We start from the raw sequence: 18,315 nt of genomic DNA, 5'->3' as shown, positions 1-18,315 counted from the left end.
ATATGTGAATTTCTAGTTTTAACCTGTTTGTTAAACTAGTTAGTTTAGCAGAGTTTCAAATAACAATGATACACCATGTTCTCCTGAATTTCAAAGCTAAATATAGAATTGTCTTTTTAAGTTAGGTTGCTTTCTTACTTGTAGTAGCCACTTAGTTGTGTGCCAACTTAGCTGCATCAGTTGTACTTATGCAACAAACTTGTTTTGACGGATCATAAAAAGAAACTGCTTAAATCACATAATAGCAAATATAGATGTTGTAGTTTCATTTTGTTTGTCTGATTTTACTATTTATTATTTCATGCTTAGTAATAGATCTTAAACCATAAACCGAGTCTTTTTAAAAACCACCATGATGCACCCAACCTCCATTATTTATGATGAAAGTTATTGTGATTTTTTGAAATAAATGCTAAAGCTGCAGATTAGAACTGAGGATTCAGATTTGCTCTTTATTTGATGTTCCTGCTTCAAAACTGAGTCAGTAAACTCGAGTTACTTACTTTTAATCTAGGATTTATTAACAGTTGATGCACATGCGTTATGCATGTGCATTATTTGTTTACCATTGTATTCAATTTACCATTTTCAAAGAAATGTTAATTGCATATTTCCAATCTTCATACATATTATGAAAAATGTATAAGCTAATAAAGCACAATGAAAGCACAATGATAAAAACAGGAATTCTACTAACATTTAAAATGTTTTACACCTAAAACCTCTTTTCTATTTTATTCTGTTATTGTTTGACCCCCACCTAGTTTCTTCCAGCCACAGATCAGATAACCTTCAGATGAAAAAACAGACTGAACTTGCAGTGAGACAATATTGGTTCCTTTTCTGCAATATTTATGGGTGCTTTGAATTAGCATGATTGACTGAACACCATGTGATGCTTAACACAACCTCTCCTGTGAATTGACTATGGATTAGCCTTTTTGCATCAAGAAAGAAAATGCAATTGTTGGCAAACAGAACAAAAGACAGTTTTGGTGGTTTGAATTCTCTCCAAGATCTGTATCTTCATCACCTGAGCACAGTCAACTAATTTTTGTTTTCAAGGTTAGTAATGAGATAAAGAGTAGTTGGACTGTGAAACATCAGAGGGTGGTGGGTGTTAGCTGGCAGGACACCTCCAGCAATAGAGCTGTTCTCTTGATCCCTATGGCTCAGCTCCATCTGGCTGTGAGCTAACCACATTAGCAGGCAACTGCCAGTGCCTCGTGGCAACTTGACACTTGCTCATGTATGATAGTTAGAGAGATTCTTTATCGTTCAGTGAATGAGTATATTTTTTTACATTGGGGACTGCATTAGCCAATTATGTCTGCCAGGTATGGTATCAGTGGTGTAGCTTGAAATATTCAGAAGTTTAAGGTAGCATGTTCAGTTTAGTAAATTTTTTATATGCAACTGTAAGTAATGCAGTAAGCCTAAGAATTCTTTATTTGTTTCTCAGTTGCAAAATACATGGTTTTGAGCTGCAGTGTTATAGTATATTATATGCACGGTATAGAGGGAGATAGTGTATAGAAATACAAAATAAAACCAAGTAAAAATGCACTTTAAAAAATAAATGGCACAAGGTTAAAAATCAGAGATAACATTCTGAATGTGGCTGTAGAATAGAACTGGTCAATTTTTAGCCCAACAGCATGGTCAGAAATTATGTTACCACTACCAGTTTGCATCAACAACAAAACCTTCAGGTGTGGATGCTATTGTTAAAAATAATATAAGTAAGGAGACATGTCTGCACTTCATGTATGTGCCAAAAGCAGCAGGCAATTACATTCAACAGAAAAAAATGTGGAGAGATGAGTCCACTTTTTGTGCTGTTTTTGGCACTAACTGGGCTAACCATTCATATAAAATATGAATACTTTTCTGCAAGTCAGATTTACTAATTCCAAATATCAGAAATCTTGGTTTATTACAAATTATTATTAATAGAGCTACTGACATTAAAGGAAACTAAAACACTATCACTAGTACTAAGGGACCTTCTAAGACTTTTCTGACATGAGTTTCCTTTGTAAGATTGTAAACATTTAGTTTTAGGGTACGGTAATTATTATTGCAGATATTTAAAATAGGTATTGAACTTGTAAAATTCAGCTTGACCTAAAGCAGAACTCACAATACACTCAAGGGGGATCGGTATCAGGAAATCAGGTAAAATATGTTACACCATTAATTTCATAAAAAGAAAAAGTACCCAACCACTCAATAAGAAATTTGTTGATTTTTAGCATCAATTATTTATTCAGAAAGCATTACAATACTAAGAAATGATGATAGTTATCTTAATAAATAGATCAATAACCCAGAAATCCCTCAAAAAATAATTGCTAGACTTAAATCACTCAGTTTGTATCAGCAAAAAAAAAAAAAACCCTAATAATTAAATGTCCAAAATTTCCCCGTTCTTTTTCAAAAAGATTACTGTCCACACAGGAGTTCCATATCCTCGAAAAAACCAAAGTCCTGGAAATATTTCCCCATTGTAATCCAAAGTCCGATTCCAAAATGAAAATCCCAAACGTCAAAACCCTCCAAAAAAGATAAGAAAAAAGAGTGGTACCACCAAAAATCCCCAAAACGAAAGTAAAGTCCAGATCTCACCGGGAGAGTCTTTCTTTCCCCTCGGTGGCGTCCTCTTGCACTGGGCGGCCTTTCCAGGGTGCAAACTCCGATCCAGTTCCTATAATACGATCTGCGGCACTGGGGCGAACTTTGATCGCTGTTTTTTTATGTCTTTTCTTTGATTTCTACTAGTTTTAAACGATAGATAAAGACCAAATCCCGCTGCACAGATCTAACGATGAGCGTCTTCCTCACCGGTTGCGCCGCCATGCGCCAACGCACCCGGCCCTTTTTTAATCACCAATTTCCCACACACCTGAAAACTGCATGATGTTTCACCCAAATCAGTTGTAAACAGTGGGAATTCGGAATGATTTTTAACAATGAGACCACTGCAACTGTTCTACAAGACAGTTTGATACATTTACTTTTTAATATAATTCTTCAGACAAAAATTAACATAGAGGTTATGTTACAAACTTTTTGTTGGCATGTTTTATACACACAAAACTTTTTTTTTTAACACAGTAGTACATTTTCTAATTTTCCTTCTTCCTATTGTTATCTAATGCACAGCTTCTTCACCATCATATTCAAAAATATCCCAATCTTATTGTTTTTATATAGGTGAACACCATATGGTAACATGCAATCATTCCAAAACAAAAGTTTGAAAAACCTTTCAAGTGGTTTACAGTGCTGGGGGTAGCAACCTCCGGCATCCGTCCTGGTACAAATGGTGACTTGCAATGCTGATGGCCTTAATGAGCAGTACCGTGTGCTCCCAGCCATCACATAATGAAATTTGCTCAAGGCAGAACAGATCGGAGAGGCTTGGCAGAACATTGAGGCATATGGCGGAAACAGCCGTGATTTCTATGGCAGGTGGCTGGATGCTGCAGATAGGTAAAGGGCTAAGTCACCTAGAGCTATGCCCCGGATGATGGATAACACTGGAGAAACAATCTAAATTAAGTACCACTATTATTGACTAAAATCTGATTTGATATTTGCATTTGGCCATTTACATGATATCATATGTATGTGTGGCATATATGTGTGGCACTAGAAGACAGCAGAGCAAGTTAATTTGAGTATATAACACATTATACTTGCAGTGATATATGCGGAGCACAGCCACTGTTTTCTGTGGGACACGAGAGTAAAAAAAAAGACTAACATGATTAAGACTCCCTCCTCTATCCCTTTTTGTCTCTTATGCATTTCTTTAAAAAAAGCATAAAGAAGGACATGCAAGCCAGGCCATTTTCAAAGCTTTTTCATCCATCTCTGGAGGACACTTCATAGAAAGACAGAAAAAGCAGCCCTGTGCTTTTAATTAATTTGTAACTTTCCAAGCTCTTATTTAGCTGTGCTGCATAGTGGAGCCCATGCCTCATGAGAGGGAGTCTGTGGAAGCAAAGAATCATGCAATTGTGTACATTTTTCTGCATTTTGTAGAATTAGCTTAGTGCATAGTGTATGCATGTCAATATTTGTGTGGGTTTGTTTCAGTGCGAGGAATAAAATGTATGCACAGGCATTCTTTGCCTTTAATCGACTGTAACGAGGAAATCCCATTATGTTTCTTTCACTGTTTTAGGAAGTGGGAATGATTCAAATTCTATCTCAAATGATGTGAATACCATAAAAGATAGTTCAATATTTTTGTCACTCATGTCAGAAAGTGAAACTCATATTATTTATAGTCATAATATAAAGAGTTAAATATCTCAATACCTTTATTTGTTGATGATCATTTCAAATGGGTTTTTATTTCTTGGTTGTTAGTCTCAGAAATTTTGAATATTACATGAGATCAATAAATACTTGAATTACTGCACCAATGGGCTGCGGCATGGAGACGATCAGCCTGTGGCTTTGCAGAAGTGATGGAAGCCCAGGTTGCCTTGATTGTGGCCTTCAGGCAATCTGGATTGTTGGGTCTGGTGTTTCTCATCTTCCTCTTGACAGCACTTGATTTCCAAATAAATGCAAGCTTCACTTTCATTTGAAAATGGTACTGTGGACCAATGAGCAACTGTCCAGTTTTTCTCTCCTTAGACCAGGTAAGACACATTTAGACCACAACCCCTGCACACTTTGGTCACAACATTGTCGGACAAATACGACATCAGCACAATGATTAGTTACAGTCTTTCTAATCGGAAATGTGACATATTTGTCACACCGTGCAGTGTTGAGGTCTTCAATATATATATATATATATATATATATATATATATATATATATATATATATATATATATATATATATATATATTTTTTTTTTTTTTTTTTTTTTTTTTTTTTTTTTTACATAATTTTAAAGTTAGATGAGAAGCACATTGGTTAACATGTCCGACGATTTAAGATTTTCATTGGACAATATTAAATGACATTGGGCATCTCTGACCACCCAACATGTTTTCACAAACACTGCAAATTTCAATTTCAAAAATGCAATGTACTGATAAAGTATAAACGTCCATCTGTTTTATCTCAAGTCATGTAAGGAAGTCTGTGCTAACAGTCATTTTTATTTATCTGAACTTTCTCTGATCAATTCTTAGCAGATAAAAAGGAAGAGCAGTGACATTTAGCACATTGTGGTATTGTTGCTTATTAAATTCATTTATTCTTGCGTGGCACTGTGACACCTGCAGTTTGGTATGAAATGCAAAAGTAAGTGGCTAGGCAAACAAGCTGCTGAGCTTATCTGTATGTCACCACTTTGAAGGCTTAGGGGGGGCAAAATGCAGGATCATCTTTTTTCCATCCTTCTTTCTTTGCTTCTTTCACTCCTGATAGAGGCAGATCTTTATCAGCCTGCCGTAGCCTTGACTCCTGTCACTGTAACCGGCTACACTCTCCTTCATCACACAGGCCTGTTGACAGCAGAGTGGCAGCTGGACAGCCCATTATGAAATGACCTTGGTCTAGTGTCAGATGGGCGGTAGCAATGCTGAAACGGTAATACCCAAAAGTGAGTAATTTTACCTCTATAGGTCAGCAACTTTGCTGGTCTGCACAATCTTTCCCTTCAGATAAAGGTGGGGAGGGGGCACAGGTATTTACAATTCCAAAGGTTAAAGAAAGGGGGAGGGAGGGCTATGAACATAACACAACCATCTGTTGGGAAAGGCTTAGTGAGACACCTGCGGCAATGCAATTAGAACAATGGACTGTGTTGATTAACAGAATAGATTAACAATAGTGGAACTGCGTTTTGTTTCGCAATTTGTGTTCAGGTCTGCCTAATTACTCGCCATATGTATTTATTCTTACCAGATTGGGTTTTATTTAAGCCACTAGAGTTCTATTTGTTATTTTTTTGAGCTGAGAGAAGGTTCTAAGATTTCCCACTATCCTTATATTAATTATTAAAAAAAACACTCCACTTCAGCTTTTTTTTAGCACATTCTCAGTAAAGTGTGTTGCCCTGATATGTTATGGGGATATGAACTCTTCTAATCTGGGAGCAAAAAAGCAGTTTTTATACAGACTTCATCTCCAATTTAGTGTTTTATGCTCAGTAAAAACTCTCGTGCCTGTGGCTTTCAACTGCCAGGAATACCACAATGTGATCTTATTCGTAGCTGTGAGGCTCTTGGTGGGACACCAAAAAGAATATATTGTTTTTCCTGCTCAAATAGCCCTCAGTGCAGCACACTTCTGGCAGTAGAACAAGCAACAAAGGAAATAAAGTGTGTATGTTGTGCATGCACAGTAGATCCTGGGGAAATCTCTCAGTGAATCTCTGTGTATAGTTACATTACAACACTGGCAAAGTATGATCTGTAGAACTGTCACCCCAAAATTACCCTCATCCCCTTCACTTAGAAGAAAACACAACAAACTCATTAGGTCAGAAAAGCAAAGGCAGTCAAGCTATGTTTTATCTCAAGCATGGAACAAACGTGTACCAAGATCTGAGTCATTTCTCAACAAAGTAAAGTTGAGAAATGTTTGTCCATTTGCAAACAGCAACTTGACAATACACTGCCCAGTTGCATATTGTAGTGGTTGCATATTCCTGTGACCTATCAAAAAACTCCTAAAGATGTGAATTAGTTGGCTTTTTGCACTCTTTCTGTCTTCAGAAAAAGGATGGGGGGTTAAACATATCAATGCACTTCAGCCAAGAGAAGTTTCTTCAGTAGGTTTTGTGACGGCGAGTAGAGAAAAACTGAGAAGTCCCCCTACCTCACCAACATGTTTCACCCTTCAGCAGTCTTCTGAGGCTTTGATTTATGTGTAGTGCTTTATATTCACCCAGCAGAGTTCCATTCCATGCATCCTTTGGTTCCATTTTAAAAGCTCACGTGTGCCAAATATTAGTGATTTGATTGATGATGTGTGATTGGACAGAGGCATCTCAGAGATGGCTTTTCAATTTTTGAAATTAGTTTGAAAGTGGTTTTGTAAAAGAAGAATTTATCTGCTAAGACAAGTGTAGGCTACCATTATGATGCTCAGATGCACAGGAGAAAGCTTAGAGCCCTACTACTTGTTCCTTGTTTTGAGATTTATTTTAAAATTAGACTGGTTTTTGTGTTTCCATTTTGTGTTAGGGGTTTACTCATACAGTGTTAATTGTCTGGCTCAAAATATTCAGTTACATTATGCCTATAAGAGGCAGCGATTTATATTAAAATCACTTATACGATATTTATTTAGGCATCTTGAAGAATTAAACAGTAAGAGATAAGATATAAAACATTTGCAATAATTGTAAGAACATATTGCTGGGTACTACTGCTGGCTACTACTACTTTTGATAAATTGCCATGCTATCTCATCTCCTTATTGAGATTTCTAGATGCTGGGTATCTATCTGATCAGCACTTCTCTCCTATGTTAGTCGTCATCAACTAGGTCAACTAGGATACCCTGCAATATTTTTTCTTTTTAGCCAATGTTTTATATACATATATGTTTTATATATACATATAAAACATTGGCTAAAAAATCCTAACAAATGAAAAATGGCTGTAGACTTTTTCCTCAACTGCAGGATTGTTTGTTTTCTTTTCATGTTCAGAGGACATAAAGCAAAGGTGATGTGCTGAGAAGATTTAGTTTCAATTCAGGGTGCATTTATTTCAAGCTCACCTCACTGCACCTGAAATGGTTGTGTGTAACAGACAGGCCACTTTGCTGGCGTCAGACCTTAGAAGGCATGAATGAGCAATCTGATCTCATTGTGTTGACTTCAGTACTGAAAGAATAAAAGTACTGTATGCCACCAGAGGAAATGGTGCCACAGAACTTACTTACTAAGAAATAAAGATTAGATAGGAAAATAACAACCTGACCCTATTTTTCAAATTAGATGAATTATTTCTATGTGATATTACACTGAATATTTAGCAAATAAAAATGCCGCAAATCTGGGGTATGTTTTGAACACCAAAAATAAATGGCTTGCCCATTCTTTGCAAGATAGGATGGAGATAATCTAAGAATATAAATACTTATGATTTGCCACAAATTCTCATTTGAATTAGTTCTGGACTTGGACTCTAACCTATTTCTGAGTGCATTATCTCTTGCAAGTTTTACTGTTCACAAACATGCCACTGCAGTTAAATAAGATAAGAGAAGTTTTAGATATGAAGATAGTAATACGTGTGTGCCTATGTGTCTGCTTGTCTGTTCTCTATCAAGGATTCATGGTGTGTCTGGCAGAGAGAGGATCTCAGTGGTTAGAGCTGAGAGGACAAGAGCTACTCTGTACCGAAATCATCCTGAGAGACAGTGGCGATGTAATTAGCACATGAATTATTTCTGTTCAGTGACATGTTTCTGTGCCACTTGACTTTGCTCTACTGTGAGGAATGTCTCCACATATATGGCCCAAATTAGACGCCTGCCAAATGGCTGTTCCTTAGCAGTCGGAGTCTTCATCCCCGCTCCTGTAATCAAAAGTGGACACGGTAACCTCTGCAGCTTTCTCACAGCATGCACTTTTATTTTTGTGCTGGCAACCACACAAAGTTATCTAAAACAACTGTGAATATACATATGGCACAGATTTTTTGCCAGCAGCACATTTAAAACAAGGTATATTCAGGAAGAATTAGACTTTCTAATCCAGTGTTTGCACAGTTTTATTTATTTATGTCAGCATATTATCACTCTAATATTAAAGGGTTTTTAAGCGAGAATTGTTTTTGTCATCTGGCCTTTACAGTGTGTGTGAATAGGAAAATAAATAGCAACCCACATTATCTAAATCCAAATGCTTCTCTTTAAATGACATTATAGATCCATCTCAGGCATTCGTTATTATCCACTGGATTTACTGTGCAGATGTTGATTTATTTAACACCTTGCACACCCATTTCCGCCCATATCGTAGGAGTGAGTGAATCTCTAACGAGATAGGAGCTGCACTTTCTGTGTGTTTACAGTAACCTCACCCATATGCATGAGTATTTACATTGTATTTGACCGGCTAACTGTATGTGTTTGTCTGTACTTTATTGTTTCACATTTTGTTTATTGAGTTTCCAATTCCTCTTGAAAATTTCTTGGAGATATAATTGAAGAACTGGGGAGTCACAGACAGTTTTATCCTTTTGGTGTTCCATGCTATAGTAAAATATAAAAACAAATGGGATGCTTGGGGTCGGGGGGTTAGTTTTTTATACCCAGTGCACAGAATTGTCCTCAGCGGTGATGAAACGCAACAAAGATGATCTAGTTTTATGGTACACCTGACAGCTATAAATGTCTCACCATTTTTATCTCACTGATATATTTGATCTGAGACAATATTTCTGCTCCTTCTTTAAACAAAAAACCTCTTCTGTACATTTTTGAATTATCCGAGCCTCTTGAGAAGAAAATCTAATGGGTATTTGGTTTTTGTTTTCATTTGGCTTAATGGGATTCCTAGTGGTACAAGTGGTTTGCATTTTGTTCCCTAATATTATAAATACATGTTGAAGATGAATAGGATTTTGCTGCAGAACAGTTAAATTCAAGAAAATATTTCATTTCTTTGTCTATTTTAAATTAAAGTTTTTGATGTAGAAGTTTGCAGAACTTTGTGTTGGTATGAGAAATTAATTCTGCATGTGTGCCAAAGGAATTCAGCACAAGATCCTTTTTAGAGTCAGTCTTTCAGACTTGTTTATATGTGTGTGTGTGTGTGTGTGTGTGTGTGTGTGTGTGTGTGTGTGTGTGTGTGTGTGTGTGTGTGTGTGTGTGTGTGTGTGTGTGCGTGTGTGTGTGTGTGTGCGTGTGTGCATCTGCACAATTTCCATTGTCTATTGTATGTTTATTTTTCTTGCCTGCCTGAATGTGTGCACAGGTGTATGCATCATCAAAGTGGTGATGCCAAGCTGTAGATGAGGTGGCTTTGTGGGAGCTGATCCCAGAGGAGGATTGTCTGTGCAGCTGACTGAGATATTGCAAACAACAGAGAATTCATATAGACTCTGTTTGATCTTGTTGACATGCCAAGATGTCCTAGCTTGTGCTTGTTTAGTATTATTAGATTTCACCAAATTATTTAGCTTTTTTTCCAAACAAGAACATATGTTCATCTTCGATTATTTGTATGTGGCTTTATTCAGGACATTGCACAAAAATGGTAGTGAATAACATAACTTATTTATGATCTTGACTGCTGCTTCTTCCAAGCAGTTGTTATAAACATATCAAAGTTCTGGAAAGAAAACTCTTTTAAACTGATGTTTAACTTTAAAATGGACCTATTATGTTTCCTTTTAAACAAGTTAGGATAGGTTTATGGGCTATATATGTTTTTTGCCCAGAAATATTCTCAGAAAATGACAACATACCCCAGAATACTTTAGCTGTAATTTTACCAAAAGGTGGTTTTGACTCAGGATAGTAGGTTACATGTTACTTTTTTTTCCTTACAATCCAGAGAAAAAAACAGCAAAGGTTGTGATTGTAATATGGTACCGGATGGAAAACTTTAGGAGGTGTGAACACTTGTCTGAGGTATTGTAATTTCCCTTTCCTTTGCAAGTCTTAACTGTTGTATCCTATCATACTTCATTTTTACATGACATATCAATACGTTATGGACTTTGGCAAAACTAATGAGCTGGATATTACAAACTGATGAATGGTTAGTGGGGGATGCTTGAAAAAGCACACAGCAAAGGGTTAATAATAGTGGACTGCAGCAGCTTATGTGTATATCACAGAAAGCAAATGTAAATATTGACCTCTTTGAATAGCCACCCAGATTGGTAATATACTTTTGTTGTATTTTATGTAGAACAGATCATGCATGCAGTAGCAGTGCAGCTCAGGTTGACCACATGAATCATCTGTGAATTGTCAATTTAAAATATCTCTGTGACAGAAACCCAGTAAAACAGCATGCTGAGACACAGACTCTTTAATTACAGTCTTTTACCACAGACATTGGATAGCCATGCTGAGATTAATTGCATTCCCCAGTATGAACATGTGCTTTTAAAACTGGCACCAGCTTTGCAGAAGATCTGAATTAAACCAAATTGAGAATTTACCGCTTTGCCAAATGTCTAAGTTAAATGTAAAAGATTTGGTTTTCATTTTGATTTTTGCTACAAACTATTTTAAAACATTTTGCTAATAGATACATGTCTTCAGTTTTAATGACAGTCATAGTGAGAAAGCCAATTATGAGTGTGAAAGTTTGTCTGCACTGCAAGACATTTTTATACTGTGAATCTAAATGGCACTTTGTTAGACTTGCACAGTAAGGCATCAAAAACAACTTAGCATGTGTAAGCTCAGACACTTCCACACTTGCTGACTATATCCTTTAAATGTCTGGATACATTTAAGTGAGCAAACTGATATGTTCTCCCCTGGTGCTGCTTTACTGCTGCTCTGGCAACAAAAGCAGTTAGCTTCACAGAAGTTTAATTTTTATGGTTGACTTAATACAAGAAAGCCATCAAAATGTCCTATCAGGGAGATGTTTAGGGCTCATGTTTTGAGCAGCATAGGGGTATTTAAAATGATTTTCCACATTATTTTAAATGGTGTGATAAACATTTGTTTTAATGTTTTTTTCTATTTAATTGAGCATAAGGAAATGTCCCATTGCTACAGAATCAATAATCAAGTTTAAAAATGAATTAACTCTTAAAAATTAATTAAATATTAGACAGTGATGCTATGGTAAAAGTAATGTGTCCTGTCCTCACCTAATGTATGTATAGGTGAGTTTTAGTCTAGACTGAAAATGTATTTGTTTTCCCTGACCTTCAAAACCAGTTGAAATAAGGGGAAAAATTATCCATGTTTTTGTAAAATTAAATTGAAAGGCAATTGTAACTTAATATGTTATTTTATTATTATTTATAGTGGTATTTTATTGCAAATTGTATCGTCAAATTTAATTTTATTTCTTATTTTATCTTATACCTATCTGATTCTGTAACTATTGTGAAGTATAATCAGCTGAAGTTGATGATAATGTGCTATAAAAATAGTCTTTGAATTGAAGTGGATATGGACACTATATAAAATATATAGGAACGTGTGACAGCAGCTTAAATATTATGAATAACTGTGAGATGTCATAAAAAGATGACGCATCCAAAGCAGCTCAACGTTAGTTTAACTCAGTTTAAGCTGTCATGAACTCAGTCGTTACATTTACAGTGAGTCATTATATTACTTTCATTTTTTTAAAACTAGAAGACATTCATATCCAGTGTAGTCTTTTAATGTTTCTTGTGCAAACCTGTTCCAATAACCTAAATCAAATATGTTTTTTCAAGAGATATTTCATTTCTGCCAGGATGTTGACCTTTCTGGCTTTTTATTAATGCATTACATTCAGAATTGGCTCCCGAATGTCACATTTTAAATAATAACACCTAGAACTAAAGCCTCTCCCGTAGGTCTTTTATCATATCCTGTCAAGTCTGTTTCAGGGTGTTGTGTCATGATTTGATGCTGACAGTCAGCATGCATCCTCCTTCCACCACAGCCCTAGTGCAAGCTAATTTAAAGAGCAGACACACAGTAGCAGATGCCAGATTAGTGTCAGCAGAAAGTGACTGATGAGGAGCCTCCTGGTCGCTTGGTCACATGCTCCTAGTACATCCAGTACAATGTGCGCCAGCTTGCAGCCCCTCTGTGGTTTATAACAATTGAGTTTCCCATACTCAGCTCCACTTAATCAAGGGTTAAATAATGCTTTAGAGGCACTAATGCTGCTGCTGCTCTTTTTTATTTGCAGTGAAGTACTGTATGCTGGGCATTCTGTGGTAGCTTCATGCAGCAGTCTGTCTGTGACATTAATTTGACTTGAGTGGCGAATAATTGTATTACTTCCATTGAAATGGGTGGTTAACTCTGCACCACAACCACAAATGTAAGGTGACTATAGAAATTGAGGCTTTTGAATGGCAATATGATTTAGACATTGTTGAATGACCGTTGCAGGGCCTTCCAAAATTATCATACCCCTCGAAATTTTCTATTTGTGCAGATTTAGTCATCAACTACAGGAATTATAATGTCATTTTACGTAGATCAAATGAGTTATTGAAAATGTTTATAATATTTGAAGAAGCTTAAAATGTGAATTGTGTTTGTTTTCAGTCTCTGAGTTAGTTCTTCAGTTAATTGTAGGATCATCTTCTTCTGGAATTACAGCTGCAAGTCTTTAAAGTTTTGTCTCCCCACTTTGCACTTTCTAGACACTGCAATTGTGACTTTTTTTTTATTTCAAAAAAGCTCAAGCTCAGGTTTATTGAAAGGAGAGTGTTGACATCAACTGTCAAATTTTACCATAGATTCTCTGTAATTTGAACGTTTCTTTTATTTGTAGTTTTGACTTTATATCTAGTCCAGTTAGAATCATTTGTCCCTCCTTAAGTCTTTTGCAGCATCTTGCAGGGTTTCTTAGTTTTTTCCCCTTAAGTTAGAAACACAAAACTTAAGGGTGTTCCGTTCACGTTTTATCTGTCTCTGCTGAAGATAAGTAAAAAACTTACTTTTTACTTATCTTAAGTTTTCTGCTACAGATTTTCCGCAAAGGCTTAGCATTATAGATTTCAATATAAGCTAAAGCACCTTCTTCTGCATTTTTGCCCTGTATCTAAATTTGAGATTTTACTTCATAACATAACCCCCTTTGCACATATCTACAACTTCTTTCAACACTTTGCTTGAAATCTATTGATGTTTGCTACAAAAATTAAAAGAACTTCAGAAAAAAGTGTGTGTTCACACAAGAAGCAAAATTCACACATGATAACTCTATTTATTCATTAGGTGACTTTGGAAGACATTTAACTTTACTGGATTTACATTAGGCGTGTTAGAGGAAATGGGGTTGAACACATATTACCTCCACACTTTTCATATATTTATTGACAACATTATTAGAACACAATGCAATTTTTCCTTTCACTTCACAGTTGTGTTTCTCTCTGATATAAAATCCCAATCACATAAACTGAAGTTTGGGGTGGAAAAAAAAAGTTAAAGGCACATTCCATTTTAGGATATGTTCTGCTTAGAATGGCTGAATGTTAATGTGAAGAACTTGGCATTCAGAATAGAGTTGAAAGATGCAGAGGAACAGAGTGTGACAAGTTTCTACCTGTCTATTCATGGCCTCTCCCCTGGGGCTACACTTTCACTCTCTTATTCTGTCCTCTGTTTTTTGAAAAAAAGGAAACATATTAAAAGAGCTAGCTTTTATCCATGTTTTCATTCAGTGTCATGACTCAAGGGCAAAAAGGTGCGAGCAGCTTGCTATAATTTTAATGACTGTAAACTGTGGGACAACCCAGGGAGACAAGTGGTACACATCCAGAAGCTCAGGGGACCATGGTGACAAAATATTGTTCCTCTTCAATAAGAAGTAGTGTTTTTGGGGGGGAATTTTTGAAGAAATAACACATCCTAGTGACTTACTGTCTGCTAAATTATAACATTACAGATCACTGTGTGTTCTGTGTTTCCATGTCTAAAAAAGATGAACATGTGATATGTCTGTCTGCATTGTCATGATCTTTAATTTAAAGCTCACTAAACAAGTGCTAGATGCAGAAGATATTTACTGTTATTTGCTTCAAATAGTTTTCTAATATCTTCAAAGGGTGAAAGCTATTAACCATTTTATTGAGTTTCTCCATTAATTACAGTTAAACATGTCAAACATTACTTTTAATATGCATTGCTGTCTTAAATGAATAGGTTTATTTACATCTTTCTTTGACTTTCTTCCTGCAGTATCTTTCTTTAAAAACATGTTGTGTTTACTTCAATTCAATTTACTTATATAGTAACAATTCACAACAAATATCATCTTGAGGTGTTTTACAAAAAAAAGGTCATTTCAATTTAATCACACATACACTCCAATTAATTCTAGTTATCAAACAGTTAAGCTCTGGTAATGGAACTATTACGTTATTAAATAACGTGACAGAACCCTCTTCTTCAAAGAATATTAACTATGCTTTTGAGGTCTATGTAATATATTTTTTTCTAAATGTCTTACAGTCCTTCTAACTGTATCTTTCAGAATAAGCAGATTTATAAAAAAAAATAAAAATACAAAAGAGCTGTAGTCTACAATGAAAAACTTTGTCAAAACAAGAAACTAGTTGGTAAGGTAAACTTTATACAGTTTATAAATGTGATGTTATTTTAGTAAAATGGTAAATGGCCTGTACTTGTACAGCACTTCACATGCGTGGGTGACGTTATTCAGTCATTCACGCATTCATGCACACATTCACATGCTGATGGTGACAAGCCACTGGATTGTAGCCACAGCTGCTTCCCTTCGATAAATAAAGCGCCAGCCTCTCTTTTCCACATTTGATGATGTAGCATACATGATTTGAATACCTGCTAGGCCATACTTGGACTTATTCTTTTGGAAATGTCAAAACATTTCCTTTTAGCTCCCAAATGTTATACATATTGTCTGGCAACACTGCAATATTTACAGAACTGACAGACAACTATTATACCAATTAACTAATAATATTATCACTTAGGCTCATGCAATACCATGCAGAAGCTTTATCTGTGGTCTGTGCTCTTGAAGATTCCCTCTCCTGAGAATTTCAAATGCTTTAAAAGTGAAAGTGAAACTTTCTTTATAATTCAGCTAATAATCAACTAACCACTTGGGGCACTAATAGAGCACGAAAATCTAATGGCCAGATGGATCACTACAGCTTTGATATGACAGTAGTGTTTGATCTGATCTGAAACAGGGTCGAGGTTATGTAAATTCAAGATTCAATGCTGAATCCTGAATGTTGTTTTTGTCTGTGAAAAAAAATTTATCTGAATCTGGGAAATCAGAAATGTGCTCTCTAGAAAACTGTACTCAAGTAATGTGTACAAGAATGTTGATGAAATATATATAATTGTGTAAACAGTTTAGATTTAGAGTAACTGCATTCCAAATGAGTTTTTTTTAACCTTTTATGACAAAATGTCCAGGTGTGGCCTGCATTGTATTAAATCCTGCTGTTTTATTTGTAAACCTTTCACCCTTTCATTCCTAGAGCACCATGGCACAAGTGCTCCTGTCCCCAGTACATGAGACTCATGGCTCAATTAGCAATTACATTCTTTTTATTTTGAGACCTTGTCACTGCCAAAAAAGACATTCTCATAAAAGTAGTTATTGAAGATTAGCGATATTTTCACTTTGTTGTTAAGTTGTTATGTTTTAAAAATGGCTTTATGTTTGGTTGTGTTTGATCCAGACAAGGAGAGAATGTTATAAGAAGCCAGCAGCATGCATACGAGCTGTTTGCTGTTCGAGGCGAACAAGAATTACAGCCAGAATCTGACACTTGACTTGGCTGAAAGCTTCATGGTGAAATGCTTCCAAAGGCCTTGAGGCTGTTTGAGTCTGCCACAGACATTTTCAAGAAAATGATCTAATTTGACCTTAATATAGTTTTGTTCTGTTGGCAAAAGAGAATTTGTGTCATAGAGTTTGCACGAGTTATAAAAAAAATGGAGACATAATAATTAGCACAGAAATTCATTTCCGTACAATTGTCATTTATTATATTGTTCTATTTAAACAATGTGTGAAATATGCTGATTGTTGCTGAAAAATGTGCTCTTGGCTAAACCCCAAACGTTTTAATATCTAATTTTACATTTCTTGAAAACACGGGTCCCTGTCTGGTGGTTAAGGGAATTCCCTGTGATTTGCAGTTATTGGGGTTGTGTGTCACGAGATAGGAATGACCTCAAACTATTGGCTCTATTTGTTATGTGCTCACTCTGATATGTGGGTTTTGTGAGGAGGGTAGAGTTCTCTCATTTTCACTTATAGGGGTCTCAGACACTGAGGGAATGACCAAAGACTGTTCAGATCCAGTCAGCTTCAATTACAGCCCCTTGTAGTTTTCCCAGAGGTGCACTATAGCTCCTTTAAGGGGAAATCAATGAGGTGACAAATTGTTGTGGACAGCAACCCCTTTTATTTCTTACATTGTTGCATCCATGCCTGGATGCCCCTGTAAGCATGTAGGGGTGAATTTGCGTGTGTGTGTCAGTGTTTCATTTGTGTGCATACATAAATGAACAACCTCATCTATGATAATTGAATGCTTTGGCCCATTTGTGTTTTGGTGGTTTTTCTTTCTGCTTGTGACTTTAATGGCTTGTTATTTGTCTAAACTTGTTTTTAAATGCTCTCTAATGGCTGCTTGCACGCATCGCCCACTGACGCTTGTTGCCTCTTTGTTTTGTTTATACATCACAGTGTTGATGTTTTCTCAGGGCTATTTTTGTCACTTTCTTGTTAAATGCCATCATGACTGATGGCTGATGAGTGCTGATTTGTTTGGGTTTACTGAGAAACATAAGTCACCAACTTAGGTAGTGTTTTATAGGTTTCTATTGAAAATGTTTGTGACAGCAGATTTAGCTGAGTTTATTCTATTAACTTTTTGTCAATTATAAACATTGACTTGCACTATAACATATTCATACCCTTTAAATAGTTTCACATTTTGTCACATTGTAGTTACAAACCACAATACCTTTTCATGGGATTTTCTTTTTTTGTGATAGAAGAACACAAAGTAGTTCATACAGTAGATGTAAAGTGTAAGGGAAATGATGCATGATTATACAAAAACTGAGACATGTGGCATGCCTTTAAGTATGGCCCCGTTTAGTTGAATATGCTTAAATAAAATCCAGTTCATGAACTACCTTTAGAAGTCACCTGGATAATTGCTGAAGGTACAGCAAATGGGCAGGTTACTGCATATCACCTTAAGGCTGTACAACTCCCTAGTATTAGTTTTATTTCCCCAAATTAACTTAAAAGGAGGTTATGTACAATGGTCATATCTTTGTATCTGTGTGTAGTTTTGAAAAATCACTTTTTGCATTTTTATTTATTTTTACCCTTTATACTCCTACTAGAAGTTTATAATTTTAAAAAAATAATGTGTTCCTCCCGCTGTGTTTCATTTGAGAGGAAGAATGATTGTAATGACAACCTGTACTTTGTAGATGTGTTATTTAGCCACTCCTGTTGCTAAACATGTATTCTACACAACTGCAGTTATATAAAAAATCCAGGTTTGTTTTCAGATTATCTGGCCTGAATAACACATTAATGCAAACAGTTCAACATAGCTGAGTGTTGTTCAAGTTTTCTCAATTCTAAATATTTGAACAATCAGGTAAAATTAGGTTTACCTGATTGTCCATGTATCACATGGACAA

The 18,315-nt window shown here is 35.7% G+C and overlaps 1 protein-coding gene across 26 annotated transcripts in view; it reads left to right on the top strand.

Annotated features, from left to right (window-relative positions):
• Positions 1-18,315, top strand: part of nrxn1 (neurexin 1) — a 258,531-nt gene that overhangs the window by 68,408 nt on the left and 171,808 nt on the right. The gene's annotated exons all lie outside the window — the stretch shown is intronic.

This window comes from Xiphophorus maculatus, chromosome 22 (assembly GCF_002775205.1).
Source record: "Xiphophorus maculatus strain JP 163 A chromosome 22, X_maculatus-5.0-male, whole genome shotgun sequence".
Classification (NCBI taxonomy): Eukaryota; Metazoa; Chordata; class Actinopteri; order Cyprinodontiformes; family Poeciliidae; genus Xiphophorus; species Xiphophorus maculatus.
This window is presented reverse-complemented; position numbering and strand designations above follow the sequence as displayed.